This window comes from Myotis daubentonii, chromosome 3, assembly GCF_963259705.1.
Source record: "Myotis daubentonii chromosome 3, mMyoDau2.1, whole genome shotgun sequence".
NCBI classification, from domain to species: domain Eukaryota; kingdom Metazoa; phylum Chordata; class Mammalia; order Chiroptera; family Vespertilionidae; genus Myotis; species Myotis daubentonii.
The window spans coordinates 152522439-152546861 of NC_081842.1; the positions used below are offsets into that span (position 1 = coordinate 152522439).

Consider the following 24423-nt stretch of genomic DNA (forward strand, 5'->3'; position numbering starts at 1 on the left):
ATTTGCAAATCATAAATCAGATTTAGGACTTGTATCCAGAATATTTAAAGAACTCTTAAAACTCAACAAACATCTTACTAATTGGAAAAGCAAACATCCCAATTAAAAGGAAAAAATAATATAATTTAAACAGACACTTCATCAAAAAATATATATTTGGATGGCAATAAGCACAGTATACAATATTATTAACAACATCATTACTTATTAGAAAAGTCGATTCAGCAACAATGAGATATCACTATGCACCTACTAGAATGGCTAAAATTACAAAGATGAAACATCTCAAGTGTTGGTGGGGCTGTGAAGCAACTGGAACTCTTTTGCACTGCTGGTGGGAATGTAAAATGGTAAATTACTGTGAAATACCAGAAAGAAATCAAGAGAACTAAAAATGAGTTAAAGATTTTACACCAGAAAATAAAAGATGAAAAATGTACCATACTCTGAAAATCCCAGGAACAGTACTTATTAACCAGCTCCTTCCCCTCCACAGGGAACACCTTGACTAAGAAACTTCTGAATGTCACACAGTTGCCACTAAACTAAAATTAGAATCATGATGTTTGCAATTTTGTTGAACCAAAAAGTTTGCAAAGATGAAATAAACTGCAAAGACAATGTTTCCCTACAGAGTGATTCAATTCCTGCTGAATATAGTAATAATGATGAGTATGATTCTTACATGGATTCTTAATTGAAAGCATGGTTACTGAGTCTAGAGCAGGGGTGGGCAAACTTTTTGACTCGGGGGCCACAATGGGTTCTTAAACTGGACCGGAGGGCCGGAACAAAAGCTTGGATGGAGTGTTTGTGTGAACTAATATAAATTCAAAGTAAACATCATTACATAAAAGGGTACGGTCTTTTTTTTTTTTTTTTTTTTTTAGTTTTATTCATTTCAAACGGGCCGGATCTGGCCTGTGGGCCGTAGTTTGCCCATGGCTGGTCTAGAGACACATTAAATTATATAATGAGATGGATTTTACAATGAGGAGATATCAGGTGGGTTCTGTTCAGGGTAGACTTGCTCTCCCTCACATACTTCACTCCACTAGACATCCTAAACCCCATGCTATTGCTCAAGGGTTTGCTTTGGTTTTGGGATAGGGTTGGAGTGTTGTGAATTTAAGGCAAAGAGGATGGAAGTGAACAAAGCCATGGGACACATTGATCATCATTCCTGCCAAGTAGTCTATGGCTCATGGGCTGGCTGCAGATCAGGGAGACCTGGGACAGTTGACTGCAAGGTGCAGACAGAGCACAGTTCTTGGTTGGGTGGTGGCTACATGGTCTGTGGGCACAGATAGGACTCTGGGATACTGGTAGAAGAAGTAAATGGATTTATGTGTGGATGTTTCACCCTCCCTGATTACAAAATTTTTCTGTAATTACTGACCTGTTCACAGGCCACCCACCTCTCAGTCTTCTTTCTTTCCTTAGTCTTTTTCTTCCCACAATTCAGAAAGTAAACTCTACAGTCATAGGAAGGGAAGTTTTAACTCAAAATTGAAAAAGTAATTATTCTTCATTCCTCTGAGAACCATAACTATAATCCTGCCAAACTTAAACTAGACTCTATTGTTCTGTCTGCCTTTCTGCTTTTGTGTAGGAACAATATTTTGAAGGAAAAAATGAATGTTGACTCTCAACTCACACCATATGCAAAACTAAATTTGAGATGAATTATAGTCTTAAATGTTAAAGTGAGTATTTAAAAGAAAGCTTTTGAAAAAGAAAACATAGAAGAAATTTTTATAATCTTGGTATGAAAGGGAACTCTCATGCACTGATGATGAAACTGAAATTGATGTCACCACCATGGAAAACATTATGGAGATTGCTCAAAAATTAAAAATAAGTTCTACCTGCTTTGGCTCAGTGACTAGAGTGTTGGCCTGTGGACTGAAGGGTCCCAGGTTCAATTCTGGTCAAGGGCACATGTGGCATATATATTTATAATGGGATATTACTCAGCCATAACAAAAAAAGGAAACCTTGCTATTTGCAACAACATCAATGGATCTTGAGAGCATATGCTAAGTGAAATAAATCAGAACAGAGAAAGACAAATACCATATGATCTCATATGTGGTCTCAAAAAAACAAGCCCAGTTATAAACAGAATACACTGGGAGTTGCAAGAAGCAGGTGATAAGGAGGAGCAGAAATGGGTAAAGGAAATCAAAATTACACCCTTACAGATATAAAATAAATAAGTCATTAGGATGTAATGTACAGCATTGTACCTATAGTTAAAATTGCATATTTTAAAGTTGCTAAGATAGTAAATCATAAAAATTCTGATCACAAGAAAAATATTCTGTAACCACATATGGTGGTGAATTGTGGGGAAGCAAGTCTGTGTACGTGCAAGCACCTGGGTGTTTACTGGAATCTTTATGGTTAGTCTTTAGACGTCCTTGCTTAAAGGACACTGCAGATGCATGTGTCTTCTCAGGGATACTTACCCTACTGATAGTATCTAATATTTAATTTTAGTTCAAGCTCTAGTTACAATAAGAGCCTGAGGAGGCAGGTGAACTGGACTGTTTGGTTTCTTTCCCAGAAATGTGTGTCAGAGTAATCATTCATCCATTGTCGAGTGTGTTTCCTTCCACGTCCTGCGTGGTTTAGGGTTCGGGATCTGAAAGAGGAGCCGCACACAAATGAGAGAGAAAAGAAATGAGATAATTTGGAAATATTGGGGGACCAGGTGAGCAAGTCCAGAAGGACTTCCACTGATGCTCAGACCGCTCCAACCTTTTATTTGATCTGGGGTAGCCCTAGGGTAAGGAGGTTTCAATGACACACAGATTAGCTCATCAGCAGACAATTTCCAGAAATAGGCAGAATATCTAATCAACAATAATCAACAAGGATTTACATGAGTATCTAAGGAATTAAGTGAATTAAGGTGGGGAGGATGCTTCAGCTACCATTATCTAGATTAACTGGGATTTGCAGGTCAGCCCTGACAATGAATGTAACTAGACTTACTATGGTGATCATTTTGCAATATATACAAATATCAAATCACAATGTTGTACACATAAAACTAATATGTTATATGTTAATTATAACAATAAAAAGGAATTACAATATTTCACCCATTGAAATGTCATAATAATAGTGATTCAGGGTTTTTTTGTTTTTGGGGTGTGTTTTTTTTTTTTGGTGAGCAGGGTGCAAGGGTGATTTATTTCCTGGGTTCTTGTCCAGATGGATTCAAAGAATGAAGCCACAGGCAAAAGTGGTAGATGAGAAGTACAGAAACTTTATTGCAAACAGATAGTATCTCTAAAACTTACAATTCTAAGTTTCTATTCCTAACACACTATCTCCCCTGGCAGAGATAGGAGAGACAGAAGGGTCCCCTAAAGAGGGTGGCCACTGCTCTCTTTGTCTTGAGGTATTATATATTCTAGAGACCCTTCCCTTAATCTAGGACCCGTGTGCTTTCCTCATTGGTCACTCTACTACATAGTATTAGTTTCAAAGATCAAAACCCACGTGATGCCCCCCTCTTCCTTTTCCCTTATTTTGCAACATTCCTCTACCCTCTGTGAAAATATGTTTCCTCCCCTCTGCCCACCATATCCTGTGACTTTCCTTTATCCTCTGTGAATGTATGTCTTTCTCCTGCCTTATCCTGTGGCATTTCTCTGTACTTCACATATCCATCTTATCTAGTCAGGTTGGGGTTGCTTTTGCTCTATCTAGTGGTTGCTTTAATACCTATCAACCATATCCTGCCAAGCCTTGAGAATAAAAACGCTGGCTTCTCTGCTCAAAGAGTAAAACAGCCTCTTTTTTCCTGACCAGAGATGTTTTATTACCACCATGGCTCTCCCAGCTGCCCAGGTCAGGGCTGCTTTCAATCTAACTTATGGCTGCTTAATTGTTCAGGACAAGATGACTCTATCCTCTCTGGACCCCCTCCCTTCCTGTCTGCCTAATTAAGCTAGCTAGCTACCCTTATCAAAAGCAAAAAGCAAGACACCAGCTAAGAGAAAATAATTAAAATGCAACGATCAATCAAAGAACTCGTATTCAGATTATATAAGCAACTCCCTTGCCTGGCTGGTGTGGCTCAATGGTTGAGCATCAACCTATAAACCAAGGGGACATAATTTGATCCCAGTCAGGGCACATGCTCATCCAGGCTTGATCCCTAGTGGGGGGGCAGGAGATGGCCAATCAAATATTCTCTCTCACCACTGGTGTTATTTTTCTCTGTCTCTCTCCCTTCCTCTCTGAAATCAATTAAAAAAATTTTTTTAAGATTAAAAATAGAGGCAGGGCTAGTGGGAGGGACAGGAAAAAAAGATTAAAAATAAATTCCCTTCACTCAGTAATTTTAAACCTTTTCTCAAGGCACATATAAACTAATTACTATGGGTGCTCTTTTAGGAATTAGTATATGTGTGCCATGAGAAAAACAAAAAGGTTGAAAATCCCTGCCTTAAATGATTCTCACATACTGAAACTTTATACCCTTAAAAAATACCTCCGTCAATAAAAATATCTATACACATAAATTTTTAATGTAACAATACTAACATGCAAATTTTATTTGTGGCTATCTTTTAGAATAACACAAATATTCTAGAGACTGTTACCCGAAGTACACTGGAAATAGAGGAAATATGCCTTTCTCATACCCGGCATTTAAAATAAAATGTTCCTAGAAAGTTTTTCAAATAGCCTCACCTGAAAACAAAAAGCAGGAAAACTGCACAGACTTCATTATACTAAACAGAAAAGAGCTGTTTTCTTGACATCTAGTCTATTCCTGAGAAATTAAGAGCTTGTTCCTGCTTCCACTTACAAAGGACATGTGTTATATACAAATACTTTCCATTTGTCCTTAATCGACACAAAGTATTCCTCACTCTTGAGAAAATGAAGAGCCAGAGACTTTGAATTGATAAAAGGGCTGATCAGACTGTCAAGCAGTGAGGATAAAGGGAGACTCACAGCACTAGTATTTCAGTCCACATTTGCAAACACAGAGCCATGGATGAACCTAATTTGACCTTCCTCTTAACACACTGACTCATCATTGGAGGAAACCCCAAATCAATCACCAGGGCCTTGTAACTCACTGAACTGCTATTAACAAACCACTAGCCCCATGCAGCAAAAGGTTGCAGTTTCAGTTGCAGGTCAGGACACTTGCCCAGTATGTGTGCTTGGTCCCTGGTGTGGGGCATGTGGGAGGCTGTTTGGCTCTCATGTCGATGTTCCTTTCTCTCTCCGCCTCCCTTCCTCTCTCTCTAAAAATCAAAAACAAATAAGCAAACAAAAACATTAAATATCTGCCCTAGTCGGTTTGGCTCAGTGGATAGAGTGTTGGCCTGCGAACTGAAAGGTCCCAGGTTCGATTCTGGTCAAGGGCACATGCCCAGGTTGTGGGCTCAATCCCCAGTGGGGGGCTTGCAGGAGGCAGCCGATCAATGATTCTCTCTCATAATTGATGTTTCTATCTCTCTCTCCCTCTTCCTTCCTCTCTGAAGTCAATAAAAAAATATATTTTTAAAAAACCATTAAATATCTTTAAACTGTATTTACTGGTGTGTGAAATGCTAATAATAAAACCTACATTATATGCAGGTGCTGAAGAATACATTAAATTTAGTTACTAACACCTGTGAAGAGTTTAGATCCACAGTGGTGTTTGCATTCACTACGTGTTTAGTGATTGTGACACCAGGGACCCAGCACACATGGGTCTGGCCCAGGGGTGGGCAAACTTTTTGACTCGAGGGCCACAATGGGTTCTTAAACTGGACCGGAGGGCCAGAACAAAAGCATGGAGGGAGTGTTTGTGTGAACTAATATAAATTCAAAGTAAACATCATTGCATAAAAGGGTACGGTCTTTTTTTTTCTTAGTTTTATTCATTTCAAACAGCTGGATCCGGCCCGCCGGCTGTAGTTTGCCCACGGCTGGTCTGGCCCCACACAGCAGAAGGAAGTGCTAAACCATTGTTGCATTTTCCTATTCTTTTTGTCCCCCTCTCCTCTTTTTTATTTTACTGAGCTGAATAAAATGAAATTGAATGCTTTTATGCAAGTATTCAAGAAGATATTGGAGAAACCAAGATGATGGCATAGGCAAACAGCGGAGTTTGCTGCCTCACACAACCACTTCAAAAATACAACTAAAAGACACAACGGACATCACCCAGAACCACAGGAAGGCTGGCTGAGTGGAAATTCTACAACTAGAAGGAAAGAGAAAAGCACACTGAGACTCAGAGGAGGTGCGGAAATAAAATACTAAGGTACAGAGGCGCACACGGAGCAGGCTGGCAGCTGAGGGAGAGGTTTATCTTTTTCAATCGGGAGGGAGTCTCAAGCTCTGAACTCCAGTTCCGGGCGAGTCTCTGGGGACGTAGACTCATACGGGAGAAGCAGGACTGTCTGGCATCGGTCGGAACTCGAGGGCAGCTTTCTCTTGGAAGTACTTGCAGCAATTGCTGGGACACTGAGAAGCGGGGTCTCTGAAGGCAGGACTGAGAGCAACCATAACTGCTCACTCCGCCCTCCCTATTGATCCCTTGGGACCCGCCCCGCCCAAGCCTTGCATGGAGGCATTTGCTGGATAGCCTCAGGCAGAAGCTAGATTAGTACCTCCCTAGAGCTCCAGGACAGAAGTTCTCCCACTGCATACACAGCTGATTCTCACATCCAATTGGCCTGGAGGGCAATCCCTCCCAGTGTTACCTACAACAATCAAGGCTTAACTATAACAAGACTGTGCACAAAGACCACAAGGGGGAGCACCAAGAGTGTCCTCCTCAGGTAATTGGGGAGGCTGAACCACTGGGCCCCAGAGGACACTTAGCACAGAAAACCACTTTATCAACACAAGGAAGCATAAAAAATGCGGAGACAAAGAAACAGGACACAAATGATAGAAATGGAGAAAAGCAAACTGCTGGATACAGAGTTCAAAACTTTTAAGGTTTTTTCTTTTTTGTTTTTTATTAAATCTTTATTGTTCAGATTATTACATTTGTTCCTCTTTTTTCCCCCCATAACTCCCCTAGTTCCTGCACCACCCTCTGCCCTCACTCCCCACCCACTGTCCTCATCCATAGGTGCACGATTTTTGTCCAGTCTCTTCCCGCATCTGCCACACCCCTTTACCCCCCCCCCAAGAATAGTCAGTCCAATCCCTTTCTATGTCCCTGATTCTATTATGATCACCAGATTATTTATTCACTTGATTCTTAGATTCACTTGTTGATAGATGTGTATTTGTTGTTCATAATTTGTATCTTTACCTTTTTCTTCTTCTTCCTCTTCTTAAAGGATACCTTTCAGCATTTCATATAATACTGGTTTGGTGGTGATGAACTCCTTTAGCTTTTCCTTATCTGTGAAGCTCTTTATCTGACCTTCACTTCTGAATGATAGCTTTGCTGGATAAAGTAATCTTGGTTGTAGGTTCTTGCTATTCATCACTTTGAATATTTCTTGCCACTCTCTTCTGGCCTGCAAAGTTTCTGTTGAGAAATCAGCTGACAGTCGTATGGGTATTCCCTTGTAGGTAACTGAGTTTCTTTCTCTTGCCGCTTTTAAGATTCTCTCTTTGTCTTTTGCTCTTGGCATTTTAATTATGATGTGTCTTGGTGTGGTCCTCTTTGGATTCCTCTTGTTTGGGGTTCTCTGCGCTTCCTGGATCTGCAAGTCCATTTCTTTCACCAGGTGGGGGAAGTTTTCTGTCATTATTTCTTCAAATAGGTTTTCAATATCTTGCTCTCTCTCATCTTCTGGCACCCCTATAATTCTGATGTTGGTACGCTTGAAGCTGTCCCAAAGGCTCCTTACACTATCTTCGTATTTTTGGATTCTCTTTTCATTTTGCTTTTCCGGTTAGGTGTTTTTTGCTTCTTCGCATTTCAAATCTTTGACTTGATTCTTGCGATACTCTGGTCTGCTGTTGGGAGTCTGTATAATATTCTTTATTTCAGTCGGTGTATGCTTAGTTTCTAGTTGGTTCTTTATCATAGCATCGAAGGTCTCATTAGATTTCTTGTAGATCTCATTAAGTCTATCGGCGGCTTCTAGACAGTTCTTGAGATCCCTTAAAAGTGTGGTTCTGAACTCTATATCTTCCATGGACAATTTTGTCCTGTTTCTTTGTCTCCACATTTTTTATGCTTTCTTGGTGCACCCCCTAGTGGTCTTTGTGCGCTGTCTTGTTGTAGTTAAGCCTTGATTGTTGTCATTGATACTGGGGGGATTTGACCTCCAGGCCAATTGGCTGTGAGAATCAGCTGTGTCTGCAGTGGGAAAACTTCTTTCCTCTGGGGAGGTGCTAATCTAGCCTTTGCCTGAGGCTATCCAGCAAATGGCTCTGCGCAGGGCTTGGGCGGGGTGGGTCGCACGGGATCAAACAGGGCTGGCCGAGCGAGCAGTTATGGCTGCTCTCAGTTCCGTCCCTAGGTGCTCTGCCTCACCGAGTCCCAGCAACCGCTGAAAACCTCGGAGAGAAAGCTGCCCTCGATTTCCGACCGAAGCCAGACAGTCCCGTTTCTCCCGTTTGAGTCTGGGTCCCTAGGGACTCGCCCGGCTCTGGAGCTCAGGGTCTGAAGCTCCCTCCCGATTGAAAACAACAACCGTGCCCTCCGCCGCCAGCCCGCTCCGTGTGCACTCTGACCCTGAGAATTTCACTTCAGCACTGCGCCTCCTCTGAGTCTGGGTATGATATTCTCTTTTCTCCTTGCTGTAGAATTTCCACTCAGCCAGCCCTCCTGTGGTTCTGGATGATGTCCGTTCCATCCTCTAGGTGTAATTTGCATTGGTTGTTCGAGGCAGCAATCTCCAGCATTAACCTATGCCGCCATCTTGGTTCTTCTCTTAAGGTTTTTTCAAGAATTTTCTAGAAACCACCGATAAATGTAGTGAGATCCTCAGGAAATCTAGTGAGACCCTCAATGTTGTGATAAAGGACCAACTAGAAATTAAGCATACACTGACTGAAATAAAGAATATTATACAGACACCCAACAGCAGACCAGAGGAGCGCAAGAATCAAGTCAAAGATTTGAAATGCGAAGAAGCAAAAAACACCCAACCGGAAAAGCAAAATGAAAAAAGAATCCAGAAATACGAAGATAGTGTAAGGAGCCTCTGGGACAGCTTCAAGCATACCAACATCCGAATTATAGGGGTGCCAGAAGAAGAGAGAGAGCAAGATATTGAAAACCTATTTGAAGAAATAATGACAGAAAATTTCCCCTACCTGGTGAAAGAAATAGACTTACAGGTCCAGGAAGCACAGAGAACCCCAAACAAAAGGAATCCAAAGAGGACCACACCAAGACACATCATAATTAAAATGCCAAGAGCAAAAGACAAAGAGAGACTCTTAAAAGCAGCAAGAGAAAAAGTCAGTTACCTACAAGGGAGTACCCATACAACTGTCAGCTGATTTCTCAACAGAAACTTTGCAGGCCAGAAGGGAGTGGCAAGAAATATTCAAAGTGATGAATGCCAAGAACCTTCAACCAAGATTACTTTACCCAGCAAATTTACCATTCAGAATTGAAGGTCAGATAAAGAGCTTCACAGATAAGGAAAAGCTAAAGGAGTTCATCATCACCAAACCAGTATTATATGAAATGCTGAAAGGTATCCTTTAAGAAGAGGAAGAAGAAGAAAAAGGTAAAGATACAAATTATGAACAACAAATACACATCTATCAACAAGTGAATCTAAAAATCAAGTGAATAAATAATCTGATGAACAGAATGAACTGGTGATTATAATAGAATCAGGGACATAGAAAGGGAATGGACTGAATATTCTTGGGGGGTGGGGGGGAAGGGTGTGGGGGATCCGGGAAGAGACTGGACAAAAATCTCGCACCTATGAAAGAAGACAGTGGGTGGGGAGTGAGGGGGAAGGATGGGGTGGGAACTGGGTGGAGGGGAGTTATGGGGGGAAAAAGAGGAACAAATGTAATAATCTGGACAATAAAGTTTTAATTAAAAAAATAAAATATAAAAAATAGAAAAAAAAGAAGAAATTGACTAAACATCAAAACAAGACATGCTGATAACAATCGGTGACTAAAATGCACAAGTAGGAAATAAAGCAGAATCAAATGTCATTGGAATATTTGGACTGGGGGTCAGAAACAAAGCATGAAGTTCTGTGAGACAAAAAATTTTCCATCGCAAACATGTGCTTCACACAACCAAACAGACAACTATCTACACAGACATCAGCAGATGGCTAATATAGAAAGAAATGGACTATGTAATTGGAAGCAGAGATGTATTTCCTTAAAAAATTGTTTTTCCAGGTAATTTTTAAAAGAAATATGGATTTTTAAAAGAAACAGTGGATTTTTAAAAGAAACAGTGGATTTTTAAAAGAAACAGTGGATTATTGGGGCATTCTGTCTGTAACTAACTCTCAAGTAGTTCAGACATAGAAAGAAAGTAGTATGTGGTAAAATAACATTAAGGGAATTTTTGTATTTTTGGCCAAGTTTGTGAGGGATGAATATTAATTCTTCTTTCAAAATTTGGTGGGAATCACCAGTGAAGCCATTTGGGCCTGCGATTTTCTTGGTAGTATTTCCCAACCTCTTTACTTGTTACAAGTCTATTCAGATGAGCTATTCTTGAGGCAGTTTCAGTAGTTTGTATCTTTCTAGGGATTTGTCCATTTTTAATCTAATTTGTTGTCATACCATTGTTCATAGTATTGTCTTATAATATTTTTTATTTTTGTCAATAGTAATATCCTATTTTTCATTCCTAATTTTAGTAATTTCAGTCTTCTTTCTTTTCTTCGTGGCCAGGTTGCTGAAAGTGTGTCAATATTGATGATCTTTTTTAAAAACTATATTTTATTGATTTTTTACAGAGAGGAAGGGAGCGGGATAGAGAGTTAGAAACATCAATGGGAGAGAAACATCGATCAGCTGCCTCCTGCACGGCCCCTACTGGGGATGTTCCCGCAACCAAGGTACATGCCCTTGACCAGAATCAACCTGGGACCCTTCAGTCCGCAGGCCGACGCTCTATCCACTTAGCCAAACCGGTTAAGGCAACATTGATGATCTTTACAAAGGACCAGCTTCTGCTATCACTGATTTTTTTCTATGTTTTCCCACTATCTATTTCATTAAAATCATTTATATAAATCTCTATTTTTTCCTTCTGCTTGCTTTGGTTTTAGTTGGCTCTTATTTTATAGTGTCCTAAAGTGAAAAGATATTGAGATCTGTTGTTTTCTTAGTGGTGCTCCAGGGCATGCATATATATATATATTTCTCAGAATATACTTCAATCTATTTTCTGTATCTATGAGTGTTTCTATTTTATTTGTTAGTTTAATTTGTTCATTAGATTCCACATATAAGTAAAATCATATGCTATTTGTCTTCCTCTGACTGGCTTACTTAGTTAGCATAATACTCTCTAGAACCTCAGAGGGGAAGGGGGATTGAGAGATTGGGTGAAAAAGGTGAAGAGATTAAGCAAAGAAAAAAACCAAAAAACCCAAAACAAAAAATCCTCACATATATAGACAACAGTATGGTGATTACTAAAGCAAATGGGGGTGGGAAGGTAGAAGAGAGAAAAGGGGGGATAAATGGTGACAGAACGAGACTTAACTTTGGATGGCAACATACAATATACAGATGATGTATTATAGAATTGTACACTTGAAACCCATATAACTTTACTAATCAATGTCACTCCAATAAATTTAATAAAATTTAAAAGAAAAAGAATATACGTCAAATTTATGCTAAAGTAATTCCAGTGAAATACGGAACAGTTACTCCTGTAAAGCTATTCCCTCTTACCTTCAATTAATGCTATTAATTTTCCATATATGTTACATATTATATCTATACTAGAGGACCAGTGCACAAAATTCATGCACTGGGGGGAGGGGGGGATCCCTCAGCCTGGCCTGCACCCTCTCCAATCTGGGACTCCTTGGGGGATGTCAGACTGCTGGTTTAGGCCCAATCCGCACCAGCAGTCGACATCCCTCTAGCAATTCAGGACCACTGGCTCCTAATCACTCACCTGCCTGCCTGCCTGATTGCCCCTAACCACTCTGTCTGCCAGCTTGATCTCCCCCAACTGCACCCCCCCTGCCAGTCTGTTTGCCCCCAACTACCTCCTGCCACCAGCCTGATTGCTCCCAACTGCCCCCCCTCACCAGCCTGATTGGGGTTGGGGGGCTGATTGGGGGTGGGGCTGGCCATGGGGAGGAGCTGTGGTTGGTGGGCTGGGTGGCCACCCCCTCAAATGGGGTGGGGGGTGGTGATCGCCACCAGTGGCCTGGGAGAGGAGCCATGGGTGGTTGGCTGGCCAGTCCTGTCCCTGATCCGGGTGGGGGGGGGGGGCAATCTGGGGTGGGGCTGGGAAAGGGGAAGGGCTGCAGGAGATTGGCTGGCCAGCCCTGCCCCCTCTTGGGTTGGGGGGATGCAATCAGGGCAGACAGCCATGGGGAGGGGCTGTGGGCCTATTGTGATGGCGCAGGTTGATCAAAGGAGGTGCTGGTTGGGGAGGGAGGGTGGTGGGAAGAGAGGGGATGTTTGGCCGGCTGGCCTGCTCTTTTTTTTTTTTTTTTTTTTGGCAACTTTTACTTGTGGTGCCTTTGCTATGTCTGAAAAATACCTTCTCCCCCTGCCCGGGACAGCGATGGGGAGGGGGCAGCAAAAAATAGAAGACATCCCTCCCTATTGCACACAGAACCTATATACAGGCTCACCTGGCCCAGGCCGGTGGGATGCTTGGCACATTCTCAGATCCCTGCTCAGGGGCTGGAGGGATGACTAGTGGCAGCACATGTGAGAGGGGACCTCTGGGTGACCACTGTGGTCCTGGCTACTGGTACTGGCACTTCCTGGTCCTCAGTTCCTTTCTGGTCCTGCCTGCAGCCCTGGTCTCCCTACCTGGCTCAGCCTCCCATCTCCATCCTGGCCTCAGATGGCCCCCTTGGCTCCTGGGGGCTCTGTCCTCCCCTCCCAGCCTGGAGGTCCCAAGGGGAGGTTATGGCTTCTCAGAGGCTCCCCAGCAGCCCTGTCACTCGTGTTCACACAGGGAAGGGGTGCATGTGGCAGAAACAGCTGTATAAATGTGGGTGCAGGGGCAAGTCCTCCGGGGTCACTTGGACAGTTTGCTGATGACGCAGATCAGGGCCACATTCTCATCCTTGAGGTGCTGGTTGTCAGCTCAGGGGTTGGACAGGCCCTTCAGCTCCTGTTCCAGTTCAGCGGCCTTGCACTCCACGGCCCTGCGCTCAAATCTCGCCAGCTCCAGGAGGTCCGGCCTCTCTGCAAAGTGCTCCTGCCTCTGCGTGGTGTGCTCCAGCTCCACCTTAAGCTGCTCCAGCCGTCTGGGTCAGGGCCTCACGAAGTCTCTAGTTCTCAACGTGCAGCTTTGCGTAGAGTTTCCTGAAGCTCCCTCGGGCTCTTCCAATTCGGGCTGGGGTTCTGGGTTTAGGTCCTGCTGCCTCTGGAGGGGAAGGGCTGGATTCTGGGCTGATGTCCTCTGGCTTCACTTTCTCCCCCTTCACAGGCCCTCCCCTCTCCTTGCCAACTCTGCGTGCTCCCTGGAGGCCTGTGGTCCCTGTCCCTGCCCCTCTGCACCTCTACTCTCTGGGCAGGGCCGTCAGAATTCTCAGCCCCAGGAACTCAGGGCTGCCAGGAAGGGTCCAGGCTCTGTGCGCCCTGCTCTTGATCAGGATGGGAGAGTCTGATCAGGGGAAGGCCTGCAGGGGGCAGGGGCTGTGAGATTGGCTGCTGGCCCCAACCCCTGATCAGGCGGTTTGCTGACTACAGTGGGCGTCATAGTGACTGGCCCAATCAGGGTCATGTTCTGCCCACTCACCAGTCCCCAATCCCAACACTGCCTCCACTGCTGGGCTATCGGGCCATTGGGATCACCAGCTCACGGCGCCTGCTTTCCCACAGGCCTGAGCCCCCAGGCAGCCACTGCTTGGGGCCTCAGGCCTATGGAAAAGCAGGCACCAGTGACTTCACCTGCATGCGTGTGCGCCCGGCAAGTGGCTGATGGAACGCACTGCCGGCTTGGGACCACTCACACCTGGGCAAGTAGGTCGTGGGCACTGCCGCCACCACCGCTACTGCCACTGCCCCTACTGCTGCTGCTGCTGCTGGGGCTTAAGGCACTGACGGAGGCTGCCAGGCATGCCCGCGACCTACCTGTCCCGGGTCCGGTCGCACACAGGGTGCGCAGGCAAGCCAGCCGATTGCTGCTGCCCCTCCCGGCCGCCCCGGGTCCGGTCGCACAGGAGACACAGGGGTGGGCCGGCCAATAGCCGCGGTCCCACCCGCCAGCCCCGGGTCCCCCACAGGAGGGCCAGATGAGGGCGGGGTGGGTGCCCGATTGCCGCGGTTCCGCCCACCAGCCCCGGGTCGGGTTGCATATGGGACCCGGGTTGCATATGGGACCCGGGTTGCCTACTGTCCCAGGTCGCAGATAGCAGGCCCAGATGGCGGCGGTACAGGTGGGATGGCGCTGTCCCACCGTGCCTGCAGTATGCAAAGTAGACGTCATCTTTGTTGGCAGTTAATTTGCATATCATGCTGATTAGCCAATGGGAGGCATAGCAAAGGTATGGTCAATTACCATGTTTGTCTATTATTAGATTAGACTAGTGGCCCAGTGCAAGAAATTTGTGCACGGGGGCTGGGGGTCCTCAGCTCAGCCTGCACCCTCTCCAATATGGGACCCTTCGGGGATGTCTGACTGCCGGTTTAGGCCCTAAACTGGCAGTCAAACATCCCTCTCACAATCTGGGACTGCTGGCTCCTAACAGCTCACCTGCCTGCCTGCCTGATCGCCCTTAACTGCCTCTACCTGTGTGCTTGATTGCCCCTAACCTCTCTGCCTGCTGCCTGATCGCCCCTAACTGCCCCCCCCCCCCTGCTAGCCTGATCACCCCTAACTACCTCTGCCTGCCTGATCTCGCCCCCAACTGCCCTCCCCTGCTGGCCTGATCTCGCCCCCAACTGCCCTCTCTGCATCAGCCCCCAACACCATGGCTTTGTCCAGAAGGAAGTCAGACATCCGGAAGATGGCTGGTCGACCTAGTCTAATTAGCATATTATTAGTATAGATAGATTATATAGGATAGAATTGCTTAAATGGGGGAGAAAGGCCTTTTTCAGCAGGAGGAGATGCTCTTGGCAGACAAAAATACATCATCCCTATATCTGTACTGATAGCCAGCCATATGCACTATACTGCAAAACTGGTCATTAAAAAATTGAACCGCTTCCTTACACCTTACACCAAACAGCTGTTGCCCTTAAAACCCCTCCTCATTCCCAACCTTAGATTCTGCCTTCACAGTTTACCCAGATCAGGTTCTGATTGGCTGGTTTCTATGCCAGTCAGCATCAAAAGCTCTGCCTCCTAGGCAACCATTGGCTCCTCACACGTCACCCAGATTTGGTTCTGATTGGTCAGTCTCTATGCCAGTCAGCATCTCTGGGCCTATCTCCAGACATGATCAGAGAGGCGGGGCTGAGCAGCAGCCCCCATGGAGGCCCAGAGAGAAACAGAGGCACTACTGCTGGTGAAGCCCAGGGAGACAGAGAGAGGCAACAGCTGATCAACAGCTGCCACAGAGGCTGTAGATTAGACCCTGCCTCTATCTTCAGGCCTCTCTCTGGGCCTGATCCGCAGCCCCCTTGGCAGTCAGTGCTGGGTTGTGGGGCCGCAGTAGTGGCAGTCAGTGATGGGTCGCCAGCACTGACTGTAAGACTGACTTCCAGTCAGTCGAGCCTTCAGTCATTATGGAACCTGGGTTTTTATTTTATTTTTTTCCTTCCTTCCTTCCATCCTTCCTTCCTTCCTCCCTCCCTCCTTCTCTCCCTCCCTCCCTCTCTCCCTCCCTCCCTCTCTCCCTCCCTCCCTCCCTTTCTTCCTTCCTTCCTTCCTTCCTTCCTTCTTTCCTTCCTTCCTTCCTTCCTTCCTTCCTCTTTTCCCTTCCCTCCCCCCGCCAATCCCCTAAACACTAATGTTCAACCGTGGGTTTTTATATATTAGGATATGTAACAACCCCCAAAATAAATCTTGATAGTTATTGATTTATATGACTTTCTATCTTTTAAAGAGCATGAAGGAGAAAGAACTAATGTACAGTGGGGCCTTGACTTACGAGTGTACTGACTAACGAGTTTTTCAAGATACGAACCATCTCTTGGCTGATTTTTTGCTTTGAGTTGTGAGCTAAAATTCGAGTTACGAGCCAGCTTCAGATACCCCACCGCTAGTTGGCACAGCAAACGTCACAGTGAATGCCACAACATCAGCCCAGCATCGCGTGTCTCACTCGTTCACTTTAAGCGGTTAGTTGTTAGTTGAAGCATCAGTGTTGTGCTCGCATTTGTGCTTGCAGTTATTTTGCAAAACTTCGTTTTTTCAACCATGGATCTGAAGAAAGTAAGTGCGAAGGACAGTGCTGAGAAGAAGAAGCAGATGATATGCATTGAATTAAAGAAAGAAATTATCAAAAGACATGACCAAGGTGTGCGTGTAATCGACTTGGCGAAGCAGTAGGAGCGTAGCACTTCTACGATCTGCACCATACTGAAGCAGAAGGAGTCGATACAGGCTACAACTCCAGCCAAGGGCATTAAAATAATTTCTAAACAGCGGACAGCTATCCATGAAAATATGGAGAAGCTGCTAATGGTGTGGTTAACGGAGAAGCAGCTTGCAGGAGATATCATGACGAAGGCTATAACCTGCGAGAAGGCACGAGCTATTTACGCTGATTTGCTGCAGCAGACCCCAGACACTTCAATGGACGAGGCATCACGTGAACCTTTTAAAGCCAGTCAGGGCTGGTTCGAAAATTTTAAAAAGAGGACCAGCATTCACTCCGTTGTCAGACATGGTGAGGCAGCGAGCGCAGACATAAAGGAAGGTGACATCAACGAGCTCATCGAGGAGCACTCCGAGGAACTGACAACGCAGGAGCTAAAGGAGCTACAGACACAGCAGCACACGGAGTTTTGCAGGAAATAGATGACATGGAGGAGGAGGTTATCTCTATAAGTGAGATAAAGGAAATGTTGGGAATGTGGGAGAAACTTTCAGACTTTATTCAAAAGAAACACCCAGAAAAAAATTGCAACTGGGCATGCGATAGAGCTATTTAATGACACTTGCCTAACTCATTTTAGAAATATTCTGAAAGGGAGGATGAAACAGATCTCATTGGACAGGTTTTTATCGAAAACTCCTGTAGATGAAAGTGATGAAAGCGTGGTGAAAAGGGCAAAAATCAGCAAATAAGATTCAGTTACTCAGTTCAGCCTTTCTCCTCCAACTCCATCAGCAACTTTAAGTCGTTTGATCTCCAAGGTAAATGCTGTACATTAAACTTAATAAAACAAGTTTATTGCACTACATCTATTGTTCAGTATTGTGTTTTTATACAATATTCATTATTTTTAAATACATTTTTCTTATTTAAAAACATTTAACAAAACAATTGTGGTGTTTTTTGGGTGTCCAGAATGGATTAATGGCATTTCAATTCATTATAATGGTGAAAATTGATTTGACATACGAGTAATTTGAGTTACGAGCTCCGTCACGGAACGAATTAAACTCGTAAGTCAAGGCACCACTGTATAGGGCTTGTTATAGTAACTTTCTTACAATTTCTACTTCTCTGTAGTCCTATGAGCTCAAGTTATTTTTAAGTATGAAATAAGCCTTGCAATACAATTATATACATACTAGAGGCCCAGTGCATGAAATTTGTGCATGAGGGGGTCCCCTCAGCCCACCCTTCACCCTCTCCAATCCAGGACCCCTCTGGACATGTTCAACTGCCAGTTTAGGTCTGATCGCTGGGAACAGGCCTAAACCAGCAGTCAGATATCACTCTCACAATCCAGGATTGAAGGCTCCTAACTGGCCCCTCTGCCTGCCTGATCACCCCTAATTAACCCCTTGCCAGCCTAATCACACCCAACTTCACCCCTCTGCTGGCTTGGTCGCCCCCAACTGACCCCCGCCAGCCTGGTTGCCCCCCCAAGCTTGCCTGGTCACCAGCAACTTTCCCAACCATTGGCCTGGTTGCCCTTAACTGCCCCACCCCACTGGCCTGGTAGCCCCTTACTGCTTTCCCTGCCAATGTGGTCTCCCCCAATTCCCCCTTCTGCTGGCCTGGTTGACCTTTACTGCACCACTATCAGCCTGGTTGATCCTCACTGCCCCCGCTGCCGACCTGGTCACTCCCAACAGCCTCCTCTGCCAGCCTGGTCTCCCCCAACTGCCTTCTGCTGCCAACCTGGTTGCCCCATGCAGCCTGCTGTTCAGTCATTTGGTCGTCACTCACTAAACCCCCACCAGCCTTGTCACCCCACGCAGCCTGTTATTCGGTCTTCGGTCCAGTGTTTTGGTCGTGACGGGCCCTGGCTTTTTATATATTAGAACTAGAGGCCCAGTACACAAAAATTTGTGCACTTGTGGGGGAAGGGGGTCCCTCCACCGGGCCTGTGTCCTCTCACAGTCTAGGACCCCTCGGGGGATGATCACCTGCTGGCTTAGGCCTGCTTCCCAGGGGATTGGGCCTAAGATGGCAATCAGACATCCCTCTGGCAGCCCGGCAGCCCTCGGGAGATGTCCACCTGCCAGCGGGGAGCAGGCCTAAACTGTAGTCGGATATCCTTAGCACTGCCGAGGAGGCAGGAGAGGCTCCCACCACCACCACTGTACTGGCAGCCATCAGCCTGGCTTGTGGCTGAGCAGAGCTCCTCCCATGTGAGAGCGCCCTGACCACCAGAGGGCAGCTCCTGCATTGAGCATCTGCCCCCTGGTGGTCAGTATATGTCATAGTGACCAGTCATTCCCAGTCCTTCTGCTGTTAGGGTCAGTTTGCATATTACCCTGTTACTATATAGGATAGAGGCCTGGTGCATGGGTGGGGGTCGGCTGGTTTGCCCTGAATGGTGTCTAGGATCAGGGTGGGGGACCCGCTTGGGTGCCTGGCCAGCCTGGAGGAGGGGATGATGACTGTTTGCAGCTGGTCACACCCCATTCAGGGTGGGGGTCCCCACTGGGGTGCCTGGCCAGTCTGGGTGAGGGGCTGAGGGCCGTTTTCAGGCTTCCAGGCAACTGAAGCTCCCAGCCTCTCCTTTTTTTCTGTTTTTATTATTATTATTATTATTATTATTATTATTATTACTTGGGATTTATTTACCTTCTATATCTGTCACTGGAGTTGAGAGCCAGCTCCAGCTCTGAGGCCGCGGCTGGCTGAAAGCAGGTATCTGGGTTTGTTTAGCTTCTATAATTGAAACATTGTTGCTATCACTGCCGCTCTAAGCTCTGAGGCTGAAGCTGGCTGAAAGCAGGTTTCTGGAGCTTGTTTAGCTTCTATAATTGCAACTTTGTTGCTTAGAGTGTAGCTTAGAGCAGGGTGAAGCAGGCAGGGAACCTTGGCTTCCTCCTTCACTGGAGCAAGCAAGCCTCATGTTCGCTTCAGCTGCCTGGCTGCCGGCTGCCATCTTTGTTGGCAGTTAATTTGCATCTCCTGTTGATTAACCAATGGGAAGGGCAGCAGAGGTATGGTTAATTACCATGTTTGTCTATTATTAGATAGGATTGTTGTATACAATTGCTTCTTAAAACCAGTTAATAGGAGAAAGGAGAGGAAATCTGTATTTATACTGTCTTTTATAATTACACAATTCCCTTACTGGTGCTCTTTGTTTTCCTATATGGATTTGTATTACCATCTGAAGTCACTTGCTTCCTGCCTAAAATCCTCCTTTTGTGTTTTTTGTAAAGTCAATGTGCTAGCAATAAAGTTTCTTCAAGTCCCCACACGGTTTCAAATAAAATCAGTTCTTCGGGGGAGAACTTCAGAGATCTCTGTGACTATGCACTGCCTCTCTCCCTGGACAAATATCTCTGAGCCATTGCTCCTCCCCTGGGCAGGGGTGGTAGATTTTGGTCTTCCCCACTTGCCTCTCCCAGCTTGGAAACTCCTTCCTTCAAGTGAGACAAAGGGAGGGTGATCAGGCCAGGCAATCTCAGCCTGCTATGGATCAGCTAGTGCCTTCACTCTATGAGTGGAGCTGGGTGAGGGTTGGGAGCCCCAGGCTCCAGTGTCTGCAAGTCAGTGTTGGAGGTGATGAGAAATACTGGTGGCCTGCCTCTCCCAGCTACATACCTTATCCTGCTTGAAAGAGGGAAGAGGGAGCCACATCTTATTGACCACACCCACCAGGAACCTGCAATGGAGCTTTTGTCAAATTGAACTGTAAGATGAGAGTCAAGGAATTAGGCAAACACAGTGAGCAAGCAGGAAGAAAGTTTATTAGAGGGAATGAGGGGATGGAGCCACAATCAGTGAAGGTTAGCACTCAGTATCCACTGTCCTTGGGGTTGAATTTTATGTGAAAAGCACAAGGGGCAGAGGCTGGGGGATATAAGAGGTCTAGTCTGATTAGCTGGAGTCCTTTGTCCTTTAACCTGATTAGTGCTGGCCATTGTAGCTGTAGGATGAAACTGCCCTTGTTATCCTTGGCCTGCTGTCTAACAGTCAGTGCGACTACCTCCTATTGAGCCAGATAGGGTGACCACAGGTTGTTCCATGAAATGAGGCTGGGGCCACTTTCTCTTTCGGGACTTTCTAGTCCACCTGAGTCAAATGTCCTCTGTTGGCCTCTCGTGAACTAGTTACGAAATCCTGTAAAGTCCATGTACCCTCCTGTTTGCATAGCTTGCAGAGATTCCTTTTATGGTTGTTGAGTCACTGCTTTTTACTCAGTGCTTTCAGGTTCACATTACTCTAAAGCCTTCATTTCTAACTAAGTACTTTAGGGACTCAGGACAGTCACGTCACATCGGAGTTTAAATAAAAGTCCAATCATCCAGGCAGAGAAAGAACAAACCATTCCAAACTACGCTGAGGGGGAAAAACAGGTAAGAACTTTATTTTCTCATCAAAGCAGCTTTCTCTCCACCTCTAAAGGAACTGTGCTCTGAGAAATGGAGTCCAGGGTTAGGTTGGGGCAGGGTGGGAGGGACTTATAAGGGGGGTCAGTTCATTTTCCAAAGAACATGAGCATGAAGATAGGTTGCAGCAGAGCCTGCATGGGACAGGGGGTGAGGTGCAATCCCCATGATATCAGGTGGCAGCACATCCCTAAGTGTCACTACTGTGCTTGGAGGAATTAGGCAGCAGCAGACATGGGGCTAAGCTCAGAGTTTGAAATGCATTACTATTGTCTTTCTCTTTGCCAACATTGTGTTGGCTTCAGACACAGTTAAATTACCGTTGTCTTAATGGAACTTGTTCAATTCTGATCTGACTGCAGCTGACACACTGAAAGGGCTACAGATATGTTATTTTCATGAGAAAGAAGCATAGAAAATGAGATGCAGAGTACACAGCCACCTGTCACTGTTAAAAAAGAAGAAAGAAAAACCTGAAACTCAGAGTGAAAAATGAAGTTTCACAAAAACACCATACATTTTGGTCATATAGACGAGCTTTGTTTCAAAGTGGATTACTCACTTAAAAGTAACTCATTTTCTGGTTGCCGGATGTGAGGAAGGATGGGGGCTGGTGAAAATGGGGAAGGGATTAAGAAACACAAATCGGCAGTTACAAAACAGTCACAGGGATGTAAGTAAAGCCTAGGGAATATAGTCAATAATCCTATCTAATAAAGAGGGAATATGCAAATTGACCATCATGCCATCACAAAGATGGGGGTGCCCACAGTGGAGGTGGGGTTTCTGTAACACAAGATGGCTGTACCCACAGTGAAGGCTGCATTTCCATAACAGACCTGAGGCTGCACCCCCCTGTCCAGAGAAGCAGGACAGGGGACCTCAGGCTGCGCCCCCCGACCCAGCAACAGGCCAGGACACCTGAGGCTGTGCCCCCTGCCTGGCAGGGCTTGACAGGGGACATCAGGCCATGGCTTCCACCCTGTGGGGCTTGAGGGGGGACCTCAAGGTGTGCCCCCCACCCCAGCACCAGGCCTGGGGACCTAAGGCCATGCTCTCCACCCTGGCACTGGGCCAGGGACCTCAGGCCATGCTCCCACCCACTGGGGCTTGACAGGGGACATCAGGCCATGCCCCCCACCAGGGGATTCACAAGGAACCTCAGGCCATGCCCCCCACTCCGGCACCAGGCTGGGGGACGTGAGAGTGTGCTGAAGGATCTGAGGCTGTTCCTCCTGCCTGGCAGGGATTGATGGGGGACTTGAGGCTGAGCCCCCATGCTACAGGGCTTGACAGAGGCCCTGAGGCTGAACCCCCCTGCCCAGAGATGGGCCAGGGGACCTGAGCATGCGCCCCCTGCCTAGCTTTGACAAGGGTGGGGTTAGCCGGGTCTGGATCTTACCCAATGGGTGTGGGGCCAGCTGGATCTTTTTCTTGTGCAATTTTGAGGTGCCACAGTGTGGCAGGGACTTGGCTCTGGGTCTGGCGGCATGCCCCAGACTCTGATAGGAGGAAGATTTTCATATACATTTTACTAATTTTCTTTCATCTCTGACACTTCTATTATAGATAAAGGGAAAATAGAAATATTAAAATATTTTCTCTAATTAATCCCCTTTTTTATGTGTACTACATTCATACACCTGGCCACTAGTCCACATAATAAAAGCCAAAGCAACCATTACAGCAGAACAACCAGAACAACTGGTCACTATGATGTGCTCTGACCACCAGGGGGCAGAGGCTCAATGCAGGAGCTTCCCCCTGGTGGTCACTGTGCTCCACCAGCCCACCTCCCTCAGCTTACCTACCTCCTGTTCCCCCTCCCCAGGCTGGGCAGCCAACCTCCTACAGCCCCACCCCCAACATCTGCCAACTTCCCATAACCCCTACCCAAGCCAGCCAACCTCCTGCAGCTCCTCCACCCCAATCCGGCTAACCTCCCAGGCCCCTAGCTGGACCAGCCAGCTCCAATTGGCCCCAATCAGGACAGAGTGAGACTCTCCGATTGGTCCTGATTGTCTGCCAGGCTGAGGGACACCACCCATGCACAAATTCGTGCACTGGACCTCAGGTATTGTTATAATTATGTATCCTGACATGTAGACCCATAGAAGAGATCCATTTAAGGTATACAAATGTCTAACAACTATGTAGTACACTGAAACTCATATAATATTAATTGTCAACTGTAATTTTAAAATAACAATTTTTTAAAATAAAAAATAGCTCCAATCAACCAGATCCAATTTCTTAGGGCCAACTTCTTTCTGACCCCTTACAAGTAGAATTTGGCCCCACTACTGTACTAAAAAGTTTTCTCTTTAAGAAATCTGCATTGCTGAAGCCAACATTTTGTATACCTGACCTCTCTGTGCTTGCAAGCAGGTTTGCTCTTGCTTTCTCGAAACTGCTTCTGAATTCCTTGGTTTGGCATGAACTTTACTCTTCACCTGCTTCTCTGACAACCCTCTCTCTCTCTCTCTCTCTCTCTCCTTACAGCTCTTCCTCTCCCTCTCTCTCCCCAGTTTTCTCCCCTCTTGTCTTCTTCTTGTTTCTCCTTCTCCTGAACCGAATGGAAAAATAGAACAAAACAGAAAACCTACAAGTGTATGACTGGAAATGTATATTCATCGAAAACCTAGGCTCCCCTGATCTGCCTCCTGATCTTTTAATCTATATTTCATAGTCTTTTGTTCCCTTACACCACACACATATATACACAAACATGGTTTTTGGCAACATTCAGTATTTGCAGTTGTGCAGTCTTACCCCCTTTTAGTTGAGGCTAATTTTTTGTGAAGCTAATGAAGTTGAAGTATAGGGCCCTTTGCTTGAACAAGCCCATACCAAGGCTTTGGGCAGGTCCCTAGTCATGTTTTTCCTACAGTTATACATTTTTATAAAATTTGCAAATGTAAGTTATATTGGTTCTGCTTCCAGAATAGCAGTATAAACAGTTCTGTGAACCCTCACTTCTGCAAAATAAGCACAACTAGTAGAAAAAACATACATTTCAAATCTGTGAAAAATGCCCTGCCTGTTTTTGCACAGTACTTAGATTGTCAACCCTTGGATGAAGGGTGGATTGAATGGCTGAGGCGGGGGCAAGTACAAGAGGCAATCAAACCAAGTATATGATTCACATAGATGTTTCTCTCTGTCTCACTCCCCCCCACACACACCACCACGACTCTCTCTAAAAATCAATGGAAAATATCCTCCAGCGAAGATTAACAAAAAAAAACAACTATGAAAATTATCCAAAGAGCATACATCTAATGATGAAACATTTATTCCCAAAAGTCAATATTCATAGTAGAATTAATTAAGAAATAAATGTTAAATACACATGGCCAGATGTAAATTACTCTCTAAACCTTATTCTATTTTATATTTAATGTACAGAAAATAAATCT

The 24423-nt window shown here is 45.4% G+C and overlaps 1 protein-coding gene and 1 long non-coding RNA gene across 2 annotated transcripts in view; one reads left to right on the plus strand and one right to left on the minus strand.

Moving 5' to 3' along the window:
* Positions 1–24423, plus strand: part of LOC132230852 (guanylate-binding protein 1-like) — a 178060-nt gene that overhangs the window by 136755 nt on the left and 16882 nt on the right. The window lies entirely within an intron of this gene.
* LOC132230868 (uncharacterized) overlaps positions 20152–24423 on the minus strand; it is a 145476-nt gene continuing 141204 nt past the window's right edge. The window contains exon 3 of the long non-coding RNA XR_009451949.1: positions 20152–20199. This is a non-coding gene — a long non-coding RNA (uncharacterized LOC132230868). The remainder of the gene's footprint in view (positions 20200–24423) is intronic.